The sequence below is a fragment of the Dermacentor variabilis genome, chromosome 6 (genome assembly GCF_050947875.1).
Source record: "Dermacentor variabilis isolate Ectoservices chromosome 6, ASM5094787v1, whole genome shotgun sequence".
Classification (NCBI taxonomy): Eukaryota; Metazoa; Arthropoda; class Arachnida; order Ixodida; family Ixodidae; genus Dermacentor; species Dermacentor variabilis.
In genome coordinates this window covers 74,468,565-74,490,607 of record NC_134573.1, presented here as the reverse complement: position 1 = coordinate 74,490,607, position 22,043 = coordinate 74,468,565, and the positions used below count along the sequence as shown (strand labels likewise).

Below are 22,043 nucleotides of genomic sequence, written 5' to 3'. Positions count from 1 at the left end.
GGGGCTACGCAAAAGCGAGTCCCACTCCTCCTTGATGAACTTGGGGTATGTCGACCCACACTCCCACAGCATGTGCGCTAGAGTAGAGGTCTGGCCGCAGGAGGGGCAGGCGTCGTCGCGATACACGTCCGGGTAAACCTCGTGGAGAACGGACAGACACGGATACGTACTGGTCTGCAGAAGCCTAAGCGAAACGGCTTGCGCCCTATTCAACTTGGGGTGAGGGGGTGGAAAGACCCTTCTAGACATGTAGAAGAATTTAATAAGCTCATTGTGAGTAAGAGCTTGTTGGCTTTGGCAGAAGAGAAGTATACGTGCGTTTGTGACCTAACGGGGAAGCGGAACCTGCATTTACATTTTACATTTACGTTAGCTCACGAAGGAAAGAAACTTCCCGCCGATGACGTCAGCGACCAGGCGCTGCGTTCCGTGACCGCTTCTCGTACGGTAAAAAGTATGAACAGTGCTTGTGGCTGTGCCTCTTCTGTGTGCTACTGTCATTGGGCGCGCCTTTCAGCGACCATGTGCACAATTGGAGAATGTCTTGGGTGTTACATGAAAGAAAAGAATGCGTTGGGGCCCGATTGTTAGAGCATCGGGCATTTGCGCTGGCGGGCCGAGGTTCGAAGCGGTGCCACCGGCCGACCCAAGCCTAACCACGGGGTGGCATATAAAGAAAGCTTCGCTCTAAAAGAGAGAGATGCGGCTTGCTCGAGTTGTTCATCTCGACAACACTTTCACAGAACTGCGCCACATAAAACGCTGCTTTCGCTGCGGTGAAGTAACTGCGTTAGCCTTGGTTTCGCTCTTGCATTCGCCTACGAATATTAATGAACCGGTGTGAATCTATTAAGTCTACATGTGGTAGCGTCAGCCATTGGCGTAGCCAGGGGCTGGCATACCAGACACGAGCAACTCCCCCTCCAAAATGTTTGTGCTAATATGCGGCCTGCCCAGCCCTCCCCCTCTGCCGTCAAGTGCGTCACACAACCTCGTTCCAAAAGAAAAGAAAGGTTTCTGGCACTGACATCTGCCAGCAAAATGCTTTTAGGATGTGTTGCGTTAGTTCACGGAGGAAAGAAACTTCCCGCCTATGACTTCCGCGACCAGACACCGCGTTCCGTGAGCGCCTCTCGTGCAGTAAAAAGTGCCCCGGAGTCTTCACTGTCCACTTTCCAAGAGGAAGGCGGCCTCCAGACGCTCACCCGTTCCTCTCGAGCGCTCGCATAGGCTCGTTCCGGTAGCCGATCACAAGGCCGTGATCTCGCAACTGGGCTGCGTGCTCTTTCGCGGAAGTATATTGAGACACAGTGCGCACACAGCGCTGACAAGTGACGCGCGCGTTCAGGATCTCCGGGTGACCCTGTTACGACCGCAGCACAGTGACTTGTGACGTCAGGACGCATATGCAGATGCGCACGCTTCCCCAACTGACAGACGGAATCGCAGCTGCACGATGAGCAAAAGGCTGATTTAATAAGCACAGCTGTTCGTCTAAGACGAAAGGAAAAGATAGGGGGAGAGAGCGTCTACCGGTTCAGTTAGCAAGAGAGAGCTAGGAGAGGGAAACGAAAACGCGAAGGCGTGATGTCAAGTCACGCGCGTCTCGCACTGGCGGGGCGCGGCTCTTCAGAGAAATGCCTTCCTCCATTCAGCCAAACAGCTGCTCCTTAACGCCGCGTGCATCGCTTGGAGTAGGGGTGTGCATATTTTGCAAGGGGAACACAAAAGCGACTGCTTTTTTTTGACCGCCACAAGACTTATGACGCGCGTCCGCGTCCCATGACGCCCGCTGTTACGTCAGCTGTGGGATCTCGAGCTTTGCTCGAGCTCCGAGCGCAAGCTACCTCTGCTCAGCGAAGCGCGGGCGACCTCTCTTCCTTGCTCACGCCAACAAACAAGCAAACAAAAGAAATCCCCGGCGGCATGCGCAACCCAAACGCGCAAATGACGGGGCCGCCCGCGCGCGTATTACACGTTGGTTGTTTGCGGGCGCGTTCGATCGACGATCAACTCGGTTTCGCGCGCCGGCGCCACCCGGCTGCTGCCAGCAATGCCGGAACGTTGTCCCCCGACCTTTGCACGCCGGCTAGCCAGCGCTGCGCCCCGATTCTTCCGGGAGCCGCTACGCGGCGGCTGCGCGCACCCACGGCGCCGCCGAGTCAACCCCGCTCTCCTTTTGCACAAATTTTTATTTTTCCCCTTCGGCTCGTGCCAGCCACGTAACGCTTCCCAACGGCAGGCATCCCTGGCTGCTCGGTGCAGACAAGGACAAGCGCTCACCGAAAGCGAGGGAGGAGCATCGGCAGGCGGCGCCGCGGATCACCTGACGTCACCTGTTGGGGAAGGGAACTGTGGCCACACCATACTGTGGCCACTCACTACCACGTTCAACATGGTGCAACTGTTCAGTGCGGCTTCAAAGCCGCGCACGTCGTTGACACGCTATTTAGAACGACTATTTAGGCCCCGCTTTTCGGCAGCATCGTGCAGCATGGCGATAACTTTGACGTAATAGAAAAGGGAGAAATGATTCCAGTTTCGAGGTGCAGGTGTCGCGAGAATCGAGCGTTATATGGTCGAATTGGCCTTAACGGGCACATGAAAGCAGGGGGAGTGTTTCTCAACCGGCAGGATGGCGAAACTGCGGTAGCGTGCTCACCCGATTCTGCTGATGTCAGACCTACCTGGCGGTGCACCTGCGAGGCCGTTTCAAGGTAAACGCGCGCCCATTGGCCGAAGGCGTCGGCGCGTCTACGCAAGGCGAGACCAGATGGCGCCACAGCCGCGCGCTATTCGCCACTCCTTGGCCTCGCCGGACGGCGCAGACGAGTTCCTGGCGAACCGTTCGCGACTGTAAACATGGACATGGCGCCGGGCGGGCGTCGTCGTATTATTTCCAGCGGCCTCCCTTCCCTCGTAGGCCGTCGCTGACGGGCTTTCCTATGACGTCAGCCCTCAAGGTTGTTTGTAAATCTGTGGCATTCTGTGCTGCTGCTGCGACGAACGACGCGGCGGTGGCTGTGGTGGTGCGTGCGTGGTGTTTGTGCGCTATAACGAAGAGGGCTATCCCTGGCGCGAGTTCGTGAATGGTGTCGGTGGCCGTGCGTGAGGCGACGATGAGTGCGACCGCGGCGAGGCCGCCGCCGAAGCCCGGATACGACGCCGCGTCCTGCACGACTACAGTAGCGCGACGACGAGCCTGGGTTGCGTGCGCGGCGCGGGCCCAACAGCCGTGCCACGTCGAGGAGCAAGCCTTCTTCCCACGACTCGCAGCAGCAGGCAAGTCGAGGTTCAGCTAAACGCACCCTCCTGGCACCCGCTCCTGATCGCGCTCGGAATCCGTTCGGCCTTGCGATCCACAACTCGCGGTTACTGCCCGACGTGGGAGAACGGCGGGTTTCTCCTCGAATGCGGCCGCAAAGCGAAGAAACGATGTGCTGGTGGGCCGGGCGAGGCGTGAGTCACGGGGCGCCCGCCGTTGGGAAATACCTTATTTACCATGCATGCCATTGGAGAGGTGGGCGAGAAGGTGTGTGTGTGTGTGTGTGCTTGCTTGAAAGAGAGAGCGGTTGGTGTGGGAAAGAGAGAGAGAGAAGGCGCGCCCGGGGACGCCGTCTTCTCGTCTGCCGAGGGGGCAGCTGGCCAAGCTTGCACGGCCTCGCTGTGTGCCCCGAAGCGGTTGCAGCAGCGAACCTAGCTTGCCGACGGCCTCACTCTCATATACGCGCCTGGCACCGGGGAGTGTAAGGTTGCTTTTCGCTTCTGGTTTTGTTTCGTCGTCTCCCTCCGCCTGGCCGCAGCCTTCGAGCACCTACTAACCAGTCGACGGCGGAGAGGCAACCCTATCGCTTCGCCTATCGCGCACAAAACATCCCGGCGACGACGTCGTCGTTTGAGGCGGCGGCCGCCCGCGATGTCGCGTCGCCGGAGTTCATGTTTTTTTCTTTTCCTTCCCTCGCTTGTCCCATCGTTCGCGCGCGTTCCTGCGTGTCACCTCGTTCGTCCCGCCTGCGTACTATTACGCACGGGGCGAGCGAGGGAGCGTGCGTTCGGTTTGCGTGTCCGGCGGCGGCAGACTCGGGGAAACTCCGGCGCGCCAGCCAGCCAGCGGCGGCTGCGTCGCTTCGCCTCTGCGACGTCAGCGCTGGTCGTTGCCCGAGGCGACGGCGAAGTGCGACGGCGCAGCCTTCTTTCGACCTAGGGTCAGTGTGCCTCCGGTCGGAGATCGGATGGAATGAGTGCGAGAGAGGCTGGCGGGGCTCATTAAATGGAGCCGTAAAACTGCGCAGGCGTATCCGCCGGATTCTCATTGCAGCTGTCGCGCTGTTCTACTAGTCGTGTTTGCAGGATGGCGTCGATGCGTACCGTATTTGTTTCTCTCCGGGCGTTGGCAGTGGAGACGTAGTTAAGGTGACTAGCCTTAACCATAGCCTCCTATGCCTGAACGGATCCGTTTAGAGATTGTCTGGAATCGAGTGTTGAGCCTGTTTCTAGTGTCGCAGGTTCCTCTCACATACAGCTCGCGTTCGCTTGGCTGAAGTTGACAGCAGTCAAGTAATTGCTGATAGGTGCATTGAAAAAAACTGAAAGAAGAGGGCTAAAGGGAGTACGACTTTAGAAACTGTTGGTGTTGTTAGTCTTTTTGTGTAGCATGAAATTCTGCGTAAAGTATAAACCACATGCAAGCGATCTTGCACGCGACAAGCGACGCGATGGAGATGGCTGTCGCATTCGCTCGTCGCCTACAAGCCCTACCCCATGCGAGCGACGTCTCCCAAGTGTTGCCGGTATGAGGGCAGCAATATAGGCGCCGAAACTAGCGTGACACGTGCTTTATTAACTTCAGTTGATGCGTTTTGCTGTAAAAAGCAGCATAAAATATTTCTGAAAGTTTTGCAGTAGATTCTTATCCTTGCACCTATAAAAATTCAATCGTTTGCTCGTTCCGTGCGACAATCGGAAGTACTTGAGTTATGTACATCCAGTTCCGGCTTCGCGCTATTTGCTAGTCGCTCAGAGCAGTTCCGGGCGACGAGCGACGAATTCTAGATTTGCAGAACCGAGCGATCGCGCGACAAGACCGAGCTATCTGTTCACGCGACGGCCCGATCCGTCGCTGTCGCGCACGAGATCACGCTGATGGGGTTTGGCATTAATGCACAGGGCCATTCCGCTGGCCGACGTGTTCTCCAACAAACTTGATTACGTGCACGTTAGTCTGCGCGCAATGAAATATGTATATTCCACATCGATCGTTACTCTGTACGCGCCTAGATAATGTCGGTGTTTTACACATTGACCTGTGCTGTGGCATTTGACAGACGTCTGCTCGCACAATTGTAGCGCTTAGAAATACCAGGGAGGCACGCTCTAGATCTACGCGACAATAATAGTGCGGAAGCTACGACGATCACCCTCGATGTAAGCGAATAACCCGAACGAGCAAGTCTTCTTATTTGCCGCGGCCAGTTCGGCCACCGGCCAACTACGAGAACGTCGGAAAGAGTAAAGAAAATATGTTCACTTTTAGAAATGTCGCTGAGAGTCGGCAGACCGAAATCGGCCGACTTTGGTCGTAGCGTCAATGCGCCTTTGCACAGCCGCTAGAAAGGTGCATGCCTGCGCGACCAGACGTCAGAACCAGAGCCGTTACTGGGAACAATACGGCGGCCGCAGAGGAGCTGCTGCAGGAAGCCGGAGTGTCTCTCGATAAACAGGCGGCGGTGAGACCGCGCAACTAAGGCGTCCCGTGTCGCGCAGTTTCTTTTTAACGAAAACACGACCCTTGAGCCAACGGCGGGGACTCCTCCGCTGGGCTTTCGCCTTCGGACAAGGTCCTGCGAGCTTGTCGCGCGCTCTAATTATAGACGCGCGAGCGCAAAGGCAGTCGCCACATTTTGCTATCTGACGCCACTCGGAGTGAAGCCCCCTCGTTGAAGGACTGCGATGACGCCTGCGACAAGCGCTTAACTGAAAAAGAAAAGAAAAAAAAAGACATCGCGCAGCGGAGCCCCTCGTAATCAGCCTTCCACGAAGAGTTTCCTTCTCAAATGACTGCAGGGAATTCTGGCACTGCGTTACTTCACTTATTGTGGGTACAGAGAGAGAGAGGGGTAGGACGTAGAAATGTGCGAAGCGAGAAGGAGAGAGAAACGGCACATGCACACAATCGCTGCTGTTCACATCACAGGATAACGGTTAGCACTACGTCGGTGCTCGAGTCGCTCATGCAGGTTTGCTGCCCGTGAGAACTCCCAACAGTGCAGTCGTATACGCTTCGGCTGCGACGGCCCGTGGGGTCGCTATTCTGAAACGATTTGTTCTGTCAGTGGTCTTTCGTCGATACGAGCTAACGCATGCACATCGAGCCGAGGACAGTCGCACAAGATCCGCTCAAACGTCTCCGCGAGACAACATTCATTGCAGGCAGCGTTGTCAGCCATTCCATTGCGGAATGCAAACGATCTTGCACGGGCTACTCCTAACCATAGCCGACAAATTGGGGCAGCATGGCTTCGGCGGAGTCCTACCGAGGTCCGTAGTCGGAACGAAGAGCCCAGGCAGTGCATGTTTTGACAACGTTGTGTCACGCGCGGAATGCGTCGTGTGGCGTACCAGCACGCAAAGCGTTCTAGCTGCATCCGACCGTGACGATGGTATCGATTCTTGCGGACCGACTTCAAGAGCTGTCCGGGCAGCGTTGTCGGCGTGCTCACTACCCAGAATGCCGCAGTGACTTGGCAGCCATTGAAACGTGACGACCGTTTCCTCGGCCCAGGTACGAATGAGCTCTCTGCTCTGGAAGACCAGTGGTTCGTGTGTTCTGAGCCGCAGGTCTGACAGCAAAGACTTCGAATCGTTGAATGCAGGCCGTCTTCTGGGGTTTTCTTGGCTGAGCAGCCGTGGGTATCGTCGGGTGTCACGTACTGAAACCAAACATGGTGATCCTCGCTGGGAACACGGTGGCTTCTCAGAGCCCTTGAGAGTGGCCGACCCATCAGCATAAATGTGGACGCGGTCGATGTGTCTCATGCGAAATGAGCAGAGGTAGCCGCTTAAAATGGTACTGACATGGTATTTTCGACTACTCATTTCTTGCGTTATATGAAAGTGCTGGACCTCGAAACCCTAGAAAACGAATAGTGACAAGCCTAGAGCGCCGTTAATGATTTCATACAATAGGTTTTCTACCGGTAGTTTCGGTTTCGTTTCCAGGAGGATACTGTGTCGCGACACAGTATATGGGAGCAGGACATTTGCGGTGTTCCGATACTCGCTCGGCCATAGGTGCCGACTGCGGGGGAGCTCCGGGGCCCGAGCCCCCTCCGGAGCCTTACGGGGGGGGCTCAGCCTCCTCCCCCCCAAACACACATTCTTAAAGTGCCATTATCAGAGCTTTGTCACCCACATAATTTGAGGTTTCTTTTGACTTTGCGCTACCTTTTCACTTGAAATTTTACTGGTGCCAATAGCTTGCTGCACCGGCCGTGGTTGCTCAGTGGCTGTGGTGTTGGGCTGCTGAGCACGATGTCGTGGGATCGAATCCCGGCCACGGCGGCCGCATTTCGATGGGGGTGAAATACGAAAACACCCGTATTCTTAGATTTAGGTGCACGTTAAAGAACCCCATGTGGTCGAAATTTCCGGAGTCCTCCGCTACGGCGTGCTTCGTAATCAGAAAGTGGTTTTGGCACGTAAAACCCCATAATTTAATTAATTTTTCATAGCTTGCTGCATAATTGCTGGCGCGGACATGCACGGGTTTTAATTCATACTTTCGCTTTATTTCTGCAAATCCTGGCACTAGGAGGACACGCGCATTAGAACCACTAGTGGCGGCTGCCTCATCAATGTTTTCTCACTTCAACATTGTTTTATATTTATACTCTAAACAGCATGCACACGCAATATATCTATATATACACCAGGACAAAGTTTTTTATATAGATGGAGGTAGCCAATCAAGAGCTATTTCTAAAGGTATATATAGCCTAGAGAATGAATATGTATCTGTATGTTCACCACACTTCAAATTGCTTCGGGCGCTTTTTTTTTTTTTTTTTACCATGAAAAAAAGAAACCTATAAACTTCTGTGACCATTTCAGCAGTCTTTTACCAATGGTGTGTGTGAAATGCACGTGAATGTTTTGTCCCGGTATTGAGTCTCTTTCCAGTAAACAATGCTAACTACTCATAAAAAACATTTCTAATAATTTTCAACATTTATAAGGGATGTGCACAGATGAAGCCAGTTTGCGCGGGAATGCCTAGGTGAATTTGCATAATGCACACTATAGGGGGGACTCCAACCTACACTGTGTAAAACGCAATCGGCACCGGTACCAGTGGTCGCTCAATGTGTAGTTCGGAATTTACGCCGGTGCTATAATCGGTCCCATCTCCTTCGCTCACACATTGACTGTACAGCGCTACGTGAACGAAATCCTTGAAGGAGTGGTAGATGAGTTTCTCAGCGAACTCCCGCTGTCACCTCTTCCACTTCTGTGGTATCAACAAGATGGAGCGCCAGCACACAGCAGCAGCCGAGCACGAAATTGGCTGGATGCTACTTTTCATGCGCAATAGATTAAAAGGCACGGGCCTGTAAATCGGCAGGCTAGGTCACCTGACCTCTCTCCGCTCGATTTCTTTCTTTGGGGTCATGTGAAAGGTCGTGTTTACATGATCGAGACAGACGTCAGACTAGTTCAAGGCAAGGATAACGGATGTCTGCCGTGGAATCCAAGCGTCGGTCATCAAGAAAGCCACTGAAGATGTGACAAAGCGGACTCAGTACTGCGTAACTACAGGAGACCTATTCGAATACGTCCTCAAGGCAGCAGCTGGTGTTCAACGGCGCTTACGAATTCACAGATAATAAGGGCACACTGAAATCTGATCTTTATTTTTTTGTGTATGTGTGTGTGAAGACATCCTGATTGCCAATTCGGCTTATTGAGAAGTGCTACATTTACTTTCTTGAACCCATCGGTGTTGTCTTGTCTCTACACGTTGGTCGCTTCCCGGTAGGTTTATTTCGCTTTTATATTTTGAGACGAACCTGTTTTTGCTGCACGTATACACTTTCGTGAAACATAAAATGGTCACCTTGATTTGGCGTTGGTCCGAAGCAAGTTTCTGGTGCGAAATATAACCTCATGCGAACTCTTTCGATGCGCTGCGAGCAATGCCGAGATTTTGAAACATTCCATGCCTATTCCATTCCTTTTCGCATTTCGTGCGAGGTCAGAGCGGCGCTCCGGCCGCGTTATCAAGGGGCTCTTGTTATCAGTGTGATCAGTCGGCTTTGAGAGACACCGCATTTAGATGTCATTTTAGGGTGTCTACAAATGCCTCATTGACGCTTTGAAAGTTAGGACAGTACTTCTCTAGTTAGATAATTAATTGCGATTACTTAATTAAATCTCAGTAACGAAAGAATTACTGGTGGCTATATTACTGCACTGGAAACACTATGCACTAGGTTTTCTTCGAGTAACGCAACTGCTCTTTTTTGTAAGTCTTGGTGCATGACAACTGTATCCCTCAGTAACCGAAATGAGACCAAGCCAGATTCTCTCGAAATCAGAATCAGCAGCAGTCATGCGCAGCAGTGCTTATACTCGTACTCACACACACAAACGAAGGAGAGAGGGAGAGGGGCTGCAGTTTCGCCGGCAAGGCGAAGCAGCATTAGTGATAGCCAAGTATGCGACAATTACACAAAGGAAGAGTACACCACCGAGAGGACTTGAACTGGAGGAAATTGAACTGTCTCCTGCTTTGAGGTCTTGTATATACTCATATGACGCCATCCCCTCAGCGCTGAATTCTTCGAGGTAACACGAAGTTTGTTCAAGGGCAAGAAATGTATATATACACAGTACGGAAAGCTGGTAGAGCCCCCCCCCCCCCCCCCCCCCCCCCCGGATAAATGAAATCTCTCCGCCTATGCTGCTACATCGGCCCGCGCAGCGAGTAGTGGCATACGAGGCGACTGCGCGAGCCGTAGCGCGCGTCGCCAACATCCTGCTCCCACGTGACCGCGTATTGTGTCGTGACGTCACAATATGACATCACGACATGTTGCGAATAGACGAAAATATCGTGTCAGTACCCGTTTAAGAGCAGGAGCGGACAGCTCGGGCTTTTTTGTCTGATTCCTGTTACGGTGCACTCTGGGTCGAGCCACACAACGAGGAGTCGATGGCCTAGCTACCGGAGTGAAGCTTGTTGTAAGACTGGTGCTACGATCAAAAATTGTGGCGCAGAATGACGTGTGCGGTCTTTGTGAAGGCAATGAGGCAAGATGGCGGGAACCGACTCGGGCGAGGTGCCTGATGTGCACCTTCGGTACTCGAACCGCATTGTGTGTTTGTATTGGGTGGCCACGGCCGATTGCAATGGATGGCGCTGTTGGAAGCGCATCTTGGGAAACCGAGGCAGACCCTGAGAGCCCAAGAATGAGTAGCCGGCAGTGCGCCAAGATGTGTGCTGCGAGCGTTAGCCAGTGTGCGGACAAGCTGAAGCTCATGCAAGAAACAGTCGCTTATTGGTTAGTCATGGTATCGGAGTGAACTAACATTTTGTTTCTTAAAGCTGTGGTCCCGCATATCGCGTTCAGAAATTTAGAGTCTGCGAGGCACAACCAATAGCTGTAACTGCACCGTGAAACATTGCCTTGCACTCGCCAATATTTTCTATTCATGCGTGTTAAATGCTTAGGGGTAGTTGAACAAGAAAGCTTGCTGGAGAGAGAGCGAGAGAGAGAGAGACATAAAGGTTGTTTATTTTTGCTCAGTGATTAAATTTGGCAGACCCCTTCTCGCGACGACTGTCGACGGTAATGCTTTTAGCATTGAATCAGTATTGGCGGCGAGGAGTTACGGAGTCGCCATCTATCGGAAGCGCCTCGCTGGCGTAGTATGAGGGATCACGTGGCGCGCTCCTCATAGGTTTTGCTGTCAGCGCTCACTGAAAACACCACGCGCGAGCTCTCCCGGACATTTCTGTAAGTACTTTCGAAACGAGAGAAGTTTCTTACTGTCTAAATAATAATCTTGGACAAACTGAAAGCACACAATCGTTTACAGACGCTCTCTCTTTACCGAATACGTTCAGTGAACGCCACTGCGCGCGGTCGCCGCGATGGAGTCTCCCGAACCGGCTTCTTGCGTGAAAGGTAGGTAAACGCTGAGAGAAAACTATGCGAAATATGTTCTTATAGTGTTTGTATAACTAAATGGAGTGTAATAGAACGGAGCCTCAATGCAGCGATCGCGCAGATTCGCAGCGACCGAGTGCGCGTCTGCATGCTTGTCCGCGCACTGTTTCGCTTTCTCCGCGCGCGCGTTTCCGCACCGTGCCATGAGCTTTAGGCCGCAGAATAGGAGCATTTGACAGTATACAAGCAACCATTGTTGCGTGGGCGCTATCAGAGCTGTTCAAAAATAATTTCATTGTAGAGACTTCGACGCCTACGGGAACTGTGATGTGCCGTCGCGACGATTCAATCTTTTTTTTCTTCTAAATTCTTTGACCTTTCAATACTATTTCTCGAGTTGCGTCGCACTGCATGTTTATCGGTGCTCTCAGCGTGCAATTTCCCTCTGCTCCTTTTTTGTAATCCAGTGCATTAATTCATAACACAAACATGACCATATGCCATGATTTCTTTTTAAATGTGCTTCTTACCGCTGCCTTTCGACTCCACTGAACTTGCCAGTATCTATAGCATCGACAAGTTCATAGACCAAACCGTCATGACGTTAGTCGGGCAGCGGACTCGGGCGAGCGTCTCAGTGCGCGTTTCCAGAATATCGCAGACCGGGCGCCGTAGCAGAAATCTTCCTCGCGTCTGTGCTTGCTGCATACCCGAGTTGCAGCCGATGACTGTTTGCCGGTTTTATGTTTCCCGAGCCAAGCTTCACGCAGCTTCTTGTCCTGCGGACGTGTGAATAAGGCTGACACCGGCCTCCGTTACGTGCGCCCGGCCCTGCGGCATCGAGCAGTGGCCTACCATGTTGCGCGCCTTCAAAGGCAGCCACTACCTATTGTAATGTTTCAAGCGTTGTAAAGGAGACACTCGAAGCGGGAAAATTTCGCCACTAAATGAGGACCGCAGCGTTCGAGGGAATTTAAACTCGTTTTCAGCTCCCTTTGGCGCGCCCGATGCAGCCGACGCGGCCGCTATGTCCACGTGATCCCTCCTAGCACGTCACGCCGACGGTGGCGCCAGCTTTTCCAGTGGTGGAGCTCGAGGCCAATAGCGACACGTGTTGGCAGCGCCGAAACGCGTTTTGTATGAGGCGCGCACTGCGGCGGGACTCCTGCTTCGCTAACAACACTCGGCGCCATCTAGCGCCGCCGCCGCAAAGCCCGCTCGTGGCCTCCGAGATGCCTGGCGCGCCGGTGCGCGCGAACGCTGGGAATTGTTCCCTCGCTCTCCGCGCACTCAGTGGCGCATGCTCGTTGACCCAAGTTGGCGAGAGGTTCACTAAAAGGCGGGATGGACCCAGTAAGAAGCATGCTAAAGCGTCCATCATCGAGGAAATTTAAAGTTTCTTTTTATTCGTCATCGTAGAGCGGCACATTCCCAGTGTCAGATACCTATAGTTACCCAAGTTCGCGCGAAAGATATTCATTGAAGAGTGGCACACACCTACTGGCGCATGCGCGGTGAACCAAGTTGGCACCAAAGGCATTCATCGAAGACCAGCGAAGGCCGAGTGCCACATACGCAGTGCTCCTATAGTCGTCGTCAAATAGAATTTTTTTTTTCGAACGGCGATGCCTACGTAGTCCCGCGTCTACAGTGACCTGTGTCGGCGTGAAAAAGGTTCGTCGAAAAGTGGCACGCGTGTACGCATTGCCACGCACGTGCTCGGCCACCCACGTTGGTCCGAGGGATGGTTTCGAGCCCTGTTCCCGCGGCGCAACAGGCCGTTGCCCCAACCATTCGACCACGGACTACGCAGTGACCCAGGAAGGCGGGGAAGTGGTTAGATACAAACAAATGTAGATGAATTGAAATATTTAACCCCCGCAAAGCGCGTGAAGTTTTCTGTCTGCACGCAAAAATGTAACGCATTAAAAAGCTGGTAAAGAGTGTCCTGTGCAATTGCAACATTGTATGTACTGACATACCTCAAGTTTCTTCCGCCCAGAAAGTCGGAAGAGCTGGTAAATTGCTTTCAGGCGTTGTTTCACGTATAGGCCACACGAGGGCTCCAGAAGATGGCTCTATCTAGTGCTCCTGTATATGCTCCCTGCGGGAGCATGTACAGGAACACTAGCTCTATCGGTGGTAATACCAGGAAATATGCGTGTTTGCGTAGGAAGTCATCTGCCCGTGTACGGATGTTTTGAAATTCTGCGCTGCTAATATATATATATATATATATATATATATATATATATATATATATATATATATATATATATATATATATATATACGCCCATGCAGAATCATTACGAATTGAAGCCATACGGACCAAATTTAAGCAAAGCCGCGTGTGCGCTCTACACATCATTTCCATGCTGCCTGACCCGCCCTGCCTGCAGCTCGCCTGGACACTGGGGCCGGAGTTTCCATTGGTAAATATTTTTTATGGGAAACCGTGGCGCAAATCCCTTGTATGTCGGCGCAATCCGGAAGGGGCCGCGCTGACCGCAACTGCGTTTTGCGCGCCATCGATACCACTTGTCGTGACCGGTTGGGTAACGGACACGTCGCATGTCGTGTAAGGCGCAACGTCGGAACGCCCTGCGGTCGTTTTTCATAGAAAGAACGTCGCCTCTCCGGGAAATCTGTGTGTGGAGAGGGCGAAGGGGTGGGGGAAGGGGGAGACGATTCCGCTCTCAGACGTTGCTCGCAGGTTCTTGCGACACGGCGGGCTCCGATTGTGGCTGCAGAGAGATAAGGGCGCGTGCGTGGCCCGACCGATGCCGAGGGCCGCGGTGGCACTTGACACGTTTGCTCCGAGCGGTGGTCGCTATCGGGGGCGGCTTTCTCTCTCATTTTGTAATTTATTTTCTTATCGCTGACTGCGTTCGAGTGGCGCAGCTACAGAGTGTGCGGACAGGCTGGCCTGCAGATCGCTATCCGTTGACGTGCTGCTGTTGCGCGCCTTGTGTAACCGTCGACAAGTTCGCGCCTGAACTGGACTGTAAACTTGCTCTACGCATTGTTTAGGGCACAGTCGAACCCCATCACAAGTAACAGGCGTATGCGCTAAATATGGTTCGGTATGTCGGGTAGTTCCATATATCGAAACTAACCCGTGACGAAGTTCCGTGATGTGTTATCTTTTGTGATGCATTTTTTTTTTGTGATGGGTGCGCTATCTCAAGTGTCAAAAAAAAAAATAGGGAAGGAATCCACTTATTAAAACTACGCGTTGTAACTTTTTGCAATGTGGCTGTGCATAAAAAAAGAAAGAAAGCAACTTTCCTGCATTGGCATGCAGGCGCCTTTCTGGCTGTGGCAATGCGAGTTCGATGTATGATATGAGCAGTCCTTTGTGAGGCACTTCTGTTAACGCAAGTGCCTGCCAGTAAGTGACGCGTGTTCGATATTGAGAATGAATGAATGAATGAAGTAACTTTATTTTGGTCCAGAGAAGACGCAGGGGAGATCCCGCGCCACCCGGCTAGTCCCACGTAGGGACCGCCAAGCCGAGCTTGACGGCCCGATCGCGGGCACTCTGGACGGCCAGGGTTTGGTCGTTGAGTTCGGGGCTGCCCAAGAGCGCAGCCCACCTATCCTCGCTGAAGGAGGAGCCGATGGCTTCACACTCCCACAACACATGGTCCAATGTTGCCCTTAGTCCACAGGCAGGGCAGTCCGCACTGGGATATCTTTCGGGGTATATGGCATGAAAAACCGCGAGGTTAGGGTACGCACGGGCTTGTAAAAGTCGAAGGGTAACCGCCCGCGCCCTACATAAGGCGGGGTGCGGGAGGGGGAAGACCCGTCTTGACAGATAGTAGTGCGTAGTGATCTCATTAAACGTAAGCAAGGGTTCCCCGCGGGGCTGAGGGACTGCTGAGGCGGCGCGGTCAGTGAGTCCTCGCGCGGCCTCGTGTGCGCCCTCGTTAGGGTTAGAGGGAGAACCCTCAATCGACCCCAAGTGAGCGGGAAACCAAAATAAAGAATGCGGAGAGATACTTTTGGCGCTTTGGAGAATGCGGAGGGCCTGGGGGGAGACCATGCCGGTTTGGTAGGCCTTAATGGCTGCCTTGGAATCACTATATATTGCCTCTCTGCGACCATCGAGCACAGCCAGCGCGATTGCAACCTGTTCGGCTACCACGGGCCTCGAAGTGCGTACCGTAGCGCAACAAGTGAGCCTTGAATTGGAGTCTACGATGGAGACGGCGAATGCCTCTTGTTGGACATATGCCGCGGCATCCACGAAGCTTGCCTCAATGTGGTTATTGCGGACATGCTCGAGTAGAGCTCTACCCCTGGCCCGACGTCTGCCGACGTTGTTTGCGGGGTGCATATTGCGGGGCAGGGGCGCGATGTGCAGTTGAGACCTGATGTCGCTGGGAATCCGCATGGCGTCAGGACACTGGTCGACAGGATTGAGGCCCATCTCGTCGAGTATCTTGCGGCCCGTCGGGGTGCCGGATAGCCTGAGCAGCTGTGAGTGCTCTTGTGCCTCGATAATCTCTTCCAGCGTGTTGTGGACTCCGAGCTTCAACAGGTTTTCGGTTTGGGTGCTTGCAGGCAAGCCGAGGGCAAGCTTAAAAACCTTTCTGATGAGTGAATTAAGCTTGTTCCTCTCAGCCACATGCCAATTATGCATGGCAGCCGAGTATGAAAGGTGGCAGAGAACAAAAGCATGTATAATGCGGATGAGATTTTCTTCCTTGATTCCCCGGTGCCTGTTGGCGATCCTCCGAATGAGGCCGAGAGCACTCTCCGTCTTGGCGGTGATCTTTCTGAGTGCGGTTCCATTGGAACCGTTAGACTCGATATACATCCCCAATATTCGGAGTGAGTCCACTCTAGGCACCGGAGACCCGTCACCAGTGAAAAGCCGTATTTCGCTTTCGGACGCCGGTTTCCAATCACGATGGCCGCCACCTCTGGGTCTTTTCTTGTAGAGAAGTAGCTCAGATTTTGATGGAGAACATCTGAGCCCAGTGGGGCGGAGGAAGCGCTCGGTCGCATCGATGGCGCTCTGCATGGCGGCTTCAACTTGGCCGTCGCTCCCGCCGACGCACCAGATGGTGATGTCATCTGCGTAGATAGTATGGTTGATTCCTTGAATCTTCGCGAGCTCCTTAGAAAGCCCGACCATTGCGATGTTAAATAATGTTGGCGAGATGACTGAGCCCTGAGGCGTGCCGCGTGAACCGAGGGTGATCTCTTGCGAAAGGTATCCTTCGATCTTGAGCTTGGCAGTTCTCTGGCTAAGGAAGGATCGGACGAAGTCGTAGACCCTCTTCCCGAGCCCGAGGCCGGCAATAGACTGGAGAATGAACTCGTGTGAAATATTGTCGAATGCCTTCTGCAGGTCTAGTCCAAGGATGGTTCTGGTATCTCCCGTGCTCCGGTCGATGATCTGATGCTTTATCAGCTTCATGGCGTCCTGTGTCGAGAGGCCGGCTCTGAAACCAATCATATTGTGGGTGTACATGTCATTGGCCTCGATGTGCACCTTGAGCCGGTTGAGCAGGGCATGCTCTGCAACCTTACCAACGCAGGACGTCAGGGAAATTGGTCTTAGATTCTCTATTCCTGGTGCTTTACCGGGTTTGGGGATGAGTACCGTGCAGGCCGCCTTCCACTGTGTGGGGACCTGTCCACTGCGCCAGACTTCATTAATTCTTTCAGTGAGGAAGTCGATCGACTCATCATCGAGATTCCTCAGCATCCTGTTAGTGACGCCATCTGGACCAGGGGCAGATTTGACGTTGAGTGAGAAGAGGACATCTCGGATCTCGGCCGCGGTAAAGTCCTGGTCCAACTCCGGGACCGCACACCCCGCGTAGTCCGGGAACTGGGTAGGGGCAGAGCTATCCGCGACCGGCAGGTACTTGTCTATGAGCCTGTCGACAATCGACACGTCCGGGGTAGAGTCCGTAGCGAGGTGGATGGCTCGCGCGAGGGATCGTCTCTGGCTGGATCTGGTGCTGCCCTCATCGAGAAGGTGTTTGAGCAGACCCCAGCTCTTGCCTGATCTGAGCTGACCCTCGACGGATTCGCAGAGCTCATCCCATTGTTGCTTACACAGGTTCTTGCAGTGATGTTCGATCTGCCTGTTAACTTCCGAAACCTTCTTGCGGAGCCGCCTGTTATGCTTCTGCCCCTTCCATCTCGTGAGGAGGGCTTGCTTGGCTTCCAGCAGGTGCGCCAATCTGCTATCCATCTTGTCAACGTCGAGCTCAGTGACGACCTCCTTGGTTGCCGCCGCGGCGTCATCCCTGATCCCTTTGCACCAACCTTCAAAATCTGTCTCCGCCATCGGCGCGCGCTCGGCTCTGATCTTGCGGAAAACGTCCCAGTCGATCAGCTTGAATTTCCTCGTCTTATAGCGGGCTATCGGGAGGGAGACTTCGATGACGTAGTGGTCACTTCCGAGGTCTAGAGCCGTGTTGACCCACTTGACCTCCCCTACGTTCTTGACAAAAGAGAGGTCTGGGGTAGTGTCCCGGCATGCGGAGTTGCCTCTCCTAGTGGGGAAGTCCTTATCGGTGATAAGGGTCAAGTCCAGTTCCATCGCAGTCTGCCACAGTTCGCGTCCCTTGGGCGTGTCATGGGTGTACCCCCACACCCTATGTGGAGCGTTGAAATCCCCGACGATGACAAGGGGGTGCCCACCGGCCAGGCTGACGGCCCTCTTGAGGAGAGAGTTCGCCCTCGCCCTGCGGTAGCTGGGGCTGCAGTATACGTTGAGGATATAAAGGCTGTTTCTTCTGAGGCCCTTTCTGGGTGGGTTCATGAGGATTTCAGTCATGACGTACTCGATGCCATCACCAACTGGGCCGAGGTCGCGAGAGAGGCAATTGTACCTTTTGCTGACAAGGGTAGCAACTCCCCTACCTCCTGAATGTGAGGATACTACCAGATAACCTGCGAGTTTGATAGGAGTACTAGTTGCAACTTCCTGAATAGCGATGATTTGGGGCTTAACCGCGAGAGTTCTTAAATATTGCTGCAGAAGCGGCTTCTTGTTGGGAAACCCTCCGCAGTTCCATTGCCAAATACTAAAGTTCTCGTCCGCACTATCCATGGCTAGGCTGAGAGGAGGCTTGAACGGCCCTGAGAATCGCGCCCTCCGTCGGTGGTGCTAGTACATGACGTCGTGCTGCGACTTGCGAAGGAGCGGGGCTGGGTTCTCTCCTGGCATCGACCTCCTCTAATTTGCTTATCCGTTCACTGAGTGCACCTAAGCCCATTTTTGGGTGCGATATAGCTTCCTGGACCTTTGCTAAGCTAGCCTGCATGCTGGCGAAAGCATTCTTGAGTTCTGAGAGCAATTTTGTAGTCTCGTCTTCCTCTCTGTTCTCTACCGCTCGACGCTTGGGCGCGCGCGCCGCGTGGGATGTCTCGGATGTATCCATGGCGACCGGGGCCAAAGGGGGTTGCGGCGAGGAGGGTGAAAGCGCGAGTTTCCTAATCTCCGCCATCTCCGCAGCTAGCCTGCACATTTCTTGTCTAACCTGCGCGTTTTCTTTCCTCAACTGCTCGTTAACTCGTCGCAACTCCTCGAGCTCGTGTGCGTGGTGCGAATCGCGAGGCGGGTCGTCACCTCTTGTACCCTCACGTCCCCCTCGAACCTTGTCGGCCCAGGAGAGCGTTAACTTGCTTCTAAGAACGGTGGGCGTGCGGGAGCGGGACCTGGTCCGCCTCGACGTGTCGCGCCCCGGCCTGGAGCTGGAGCGAGGCCGAGAACCGGAGCGTCCCCGGGAACAGGCCCGTCCTCTGGACCCACGGCGGGAGCCGGAACGTGCCCTGGAGGCGGAGTGGCCCCTGGATACGGAACGGACTCTCGAGCGGCCCCTGGAACGGGAGCGTCCTCTGCGCTGAGCACCCGGAGTGGACAAAGCCTGGACGAGTTCCGCAGTGTCCGAGCGCTGATGAGGGGACGGTGACACGGCACCGGCCATCTTGGCGCGCTCACTGCGACGACGACGCACGATGTATGGGATCTTGAATCTTTGAGCACAGTCCTTATTAGCCGTGAGATGCTGGCCACCACAGAGCTTACACTTGGGGGTGCACTGATGCTGCTCATCGGGACTAGGGGCACCACAGCCACGGCAAATAGCGTCAGCTGGATTGGGACACACGTCGGCGCGATGACCGAGGCGGCCGCACGTATAGCACACGTCGAGTTGCTTGCGGTAGAGTGAGCACTGCATGAGTAACGGTCCATACCTGACAAAGTTCGGTACACGATGCCCGTCGAACGCGACGATGACCGTGCCGGTTTGAGCTATTCTCTTCGCTGCTAAGGCGAGTGGATTATTGGTGTTGACAATCTTGGCATCGATGATGTCAGGGCCGTCTTGAAGAGGGATGTTGCGGATCACCCCCTTGCACGTGGAGTGCGGGGCCGTCTCGTAGGCACTGAGCTCATATACCTTGCCCGAGATGAGCATCTGCTTCATCCGGACGTAGCGGTTCGCATTCTCGCGCTTGGGAGTACTAGCAACCATAATATTTTGCTGTAGATTCGGGCATAGAGTATCTTGGCATAGATCTTCCTGACTAATGCCAGCGGCGGCGAGTATTGCGTCAGCCACCGTAACAACGCCAATCTTGGAGATATTGAGTCCACCTCGCGGCCTGATCACAATCTTGATATCATCTCGAGGAAGTGAGGGCATTCGTCCCGCCCGTATCACTCTGGATTTTAGCGCAGCACCGCCTGATTTGCCACGTCGCGCTCCCGGCTGGGGCGATAGCGCATTAGTGTCAGCCGTGCGTGTTTTGGCGCCAACTCTTCTGGCCCCCGCAGACTGCCAGCCTTGATCTTCGGTAACCTCTTCCGGGGAGATATCCTCCCCCGCCACTTGATACTCCATCTTGAGTATGAAGCGTACCCCGCCTTCAAAGGGCCAGTACGCGGCGGGCAGATGGTTCACGAAGCGAAAAGCTCGGTCTCAAAGCTCGGGCACGGGCAGGAGGCTCGTGGCCGAGGCGCGAGGCGCGTGGCCTCGGGGAGCAAAGCTTGGCAATCGTCCGTAGGCTTAGCTTGGCGGCCGCCGCCTTGCTGCTGTCAAAGCGTGTAAATAAGTGAAAAAGAAACTCACAGCGCTGCGGATGATCTCTCTGAATGCAGCTTTTCGAGCTGCGTCGAATAATGCAGACGTTCTGGCGCTTCCGGGTTGCAGTCCGCAGGAAGTACGCTCTGAAGCGGGAGCTCATGTGGAACAAGTCCGCTGAGTTGGCCCCCTTGCGGCAGCTCAATAAACCGATATTGAGAATAATTGACTTTATCCCCGTTTGTTATATCCGGATTCGTTATACCCAGATCCGTTATATCTGGTTTCCACTCTAGCAGCGAGCCGGGCGCGTTGGCGTCCGTCCATTTTGGAAAATGTACGAAAAACGAAGCATACGACAATGGTGGGAGGACAGGACACGTCATATGTGCGCGTTGTCCTACCCTGTGCGCACCCGCCGTGGTGGCTTAGTAAGGCTGAGGTGTTGGGCTGCGAAGCGCGAGGTCGCGGGATTGAATCCTGATCACCGTGACCGTATTTCGATGGGAGCGAAATGCGGAAACACCCGTGGTATTTATATTTAGGTGCGCGTTAAAGAACCCCCCCGCAGGCGGCCCAAATTTCCGGAGGCACTACGGCGTGCCTCATAATCAAATCGTGGTTTCGCCACGTAAAACTTCATAACTTTTTTTTTTTCCCTGTCAGCCTGCGGCAGTCTTGAAGCATTGAAAGAAAGTGTGCGGGATCTTTCGAAAGAGTGGGAATTTAGCAGAGGCACGGTCGAGAAATTTTGTGTAGACAACTGCTTAGTGGATTCCAGGTAACTGCTTAGTGGATTCTATTATGGACAGTAGTGCAAGCCTGTTTGTGCCTGAAACGTAGCGTTCAAATTATGTCTGTAGTTCCTCTCGCACTCTGTTTCACACTTAGCACGCAACCCTGCGGAAGCTGTTGGGAGTATAATGCGGTCAGAAAAGTATCACTCCGCGCGTCTCGAGGCACAATGTTTCCCACTCTCTCTTTTCTCGACGCTATTTACCGAATAACCTCTTCATATATTAGAACAAGTTGTTGCCGGCTGTATCTATGAACCAGAGTATAACTATATCATATTCAGTGTATGTGGGAGGTACAGCTTGGACCCCGCGTTAGCTACTCCATGCACTAAACACGCCAAGAAGAGTGTATAGACATCGTATAGTCTTAATATCATAGACCTCACAGGAGGTTATAGACCAATCATGACTGGAGATTGCGCTCTTGTATTAAATTGCAGTATGAAATTTGGACGCACTTTTTATCTGGCGAAATCACGGGACTTCGTATCCCACCTTTAAAAAAAAAAGAAATAAAAAGAAGGTGCGGATCCAACCTCACTTGTTGTAGTCTACGTTAGACGAACGAGAAACAAAGCTTGCGTGCGATTTCAGTTTATTTCCAACTGTACTCGCAACTGTACTGTTCGCGTTCTTTCTTTCTTTATTTGTGTGTGTGTGTGTGTGTGTGTGTTCTCGTTCGGCTTCGCGGTTAACGCTACCGTAGCTTTTTTTTTTTTTTGTCTTTTGCACCGCGTTTTCTGCAGCGCAGCGAACACACACCTGGCCGAGCGAGACATTTGTTGTTGGCTGTGAGAGCACGCTTCGCTCCCATGCGTGACACAGCTGCAAATGCCACACATTCCCACAGTGCGAGTTTTTTTTTTGTACGCATGCTCAGCTTTATCCACGCTCTGCGTGTCCACCCAATCCACCCAAGCGCCCACGCTGCGCCGCGGAGATGCCCGCCACGTGACCGCAGATTACAATTTGTGAACTTTTTAATTATTGCTTGTATCGCAAGCATTTCATTTACAA

The 22,043-nt window shown here is 53.5% G+C and overlaps 1 protein-coding gene across 1 annotated transcript in view; it reads left to right on the top strand.

Moving 5' to 3' along the window:
* Positions 1–2,787: 2,787 nt before the first annotated feature.
* shn (zinc finger protein schnurri) overlaps positions 2,788–22,043 on the top strand; it is a 151,330-nt gene continuing 132,074 nt past the window's right edge. Inside the window, exon 1 of the mRNA XM_075695178.1 lies at positions 2,788–3,282. The gene's annotated coding sequence lies outside the window, so the exon portion shown is untranslated. The remainder of the gene's footprint in view (positions 3,283–22,043) is intronic.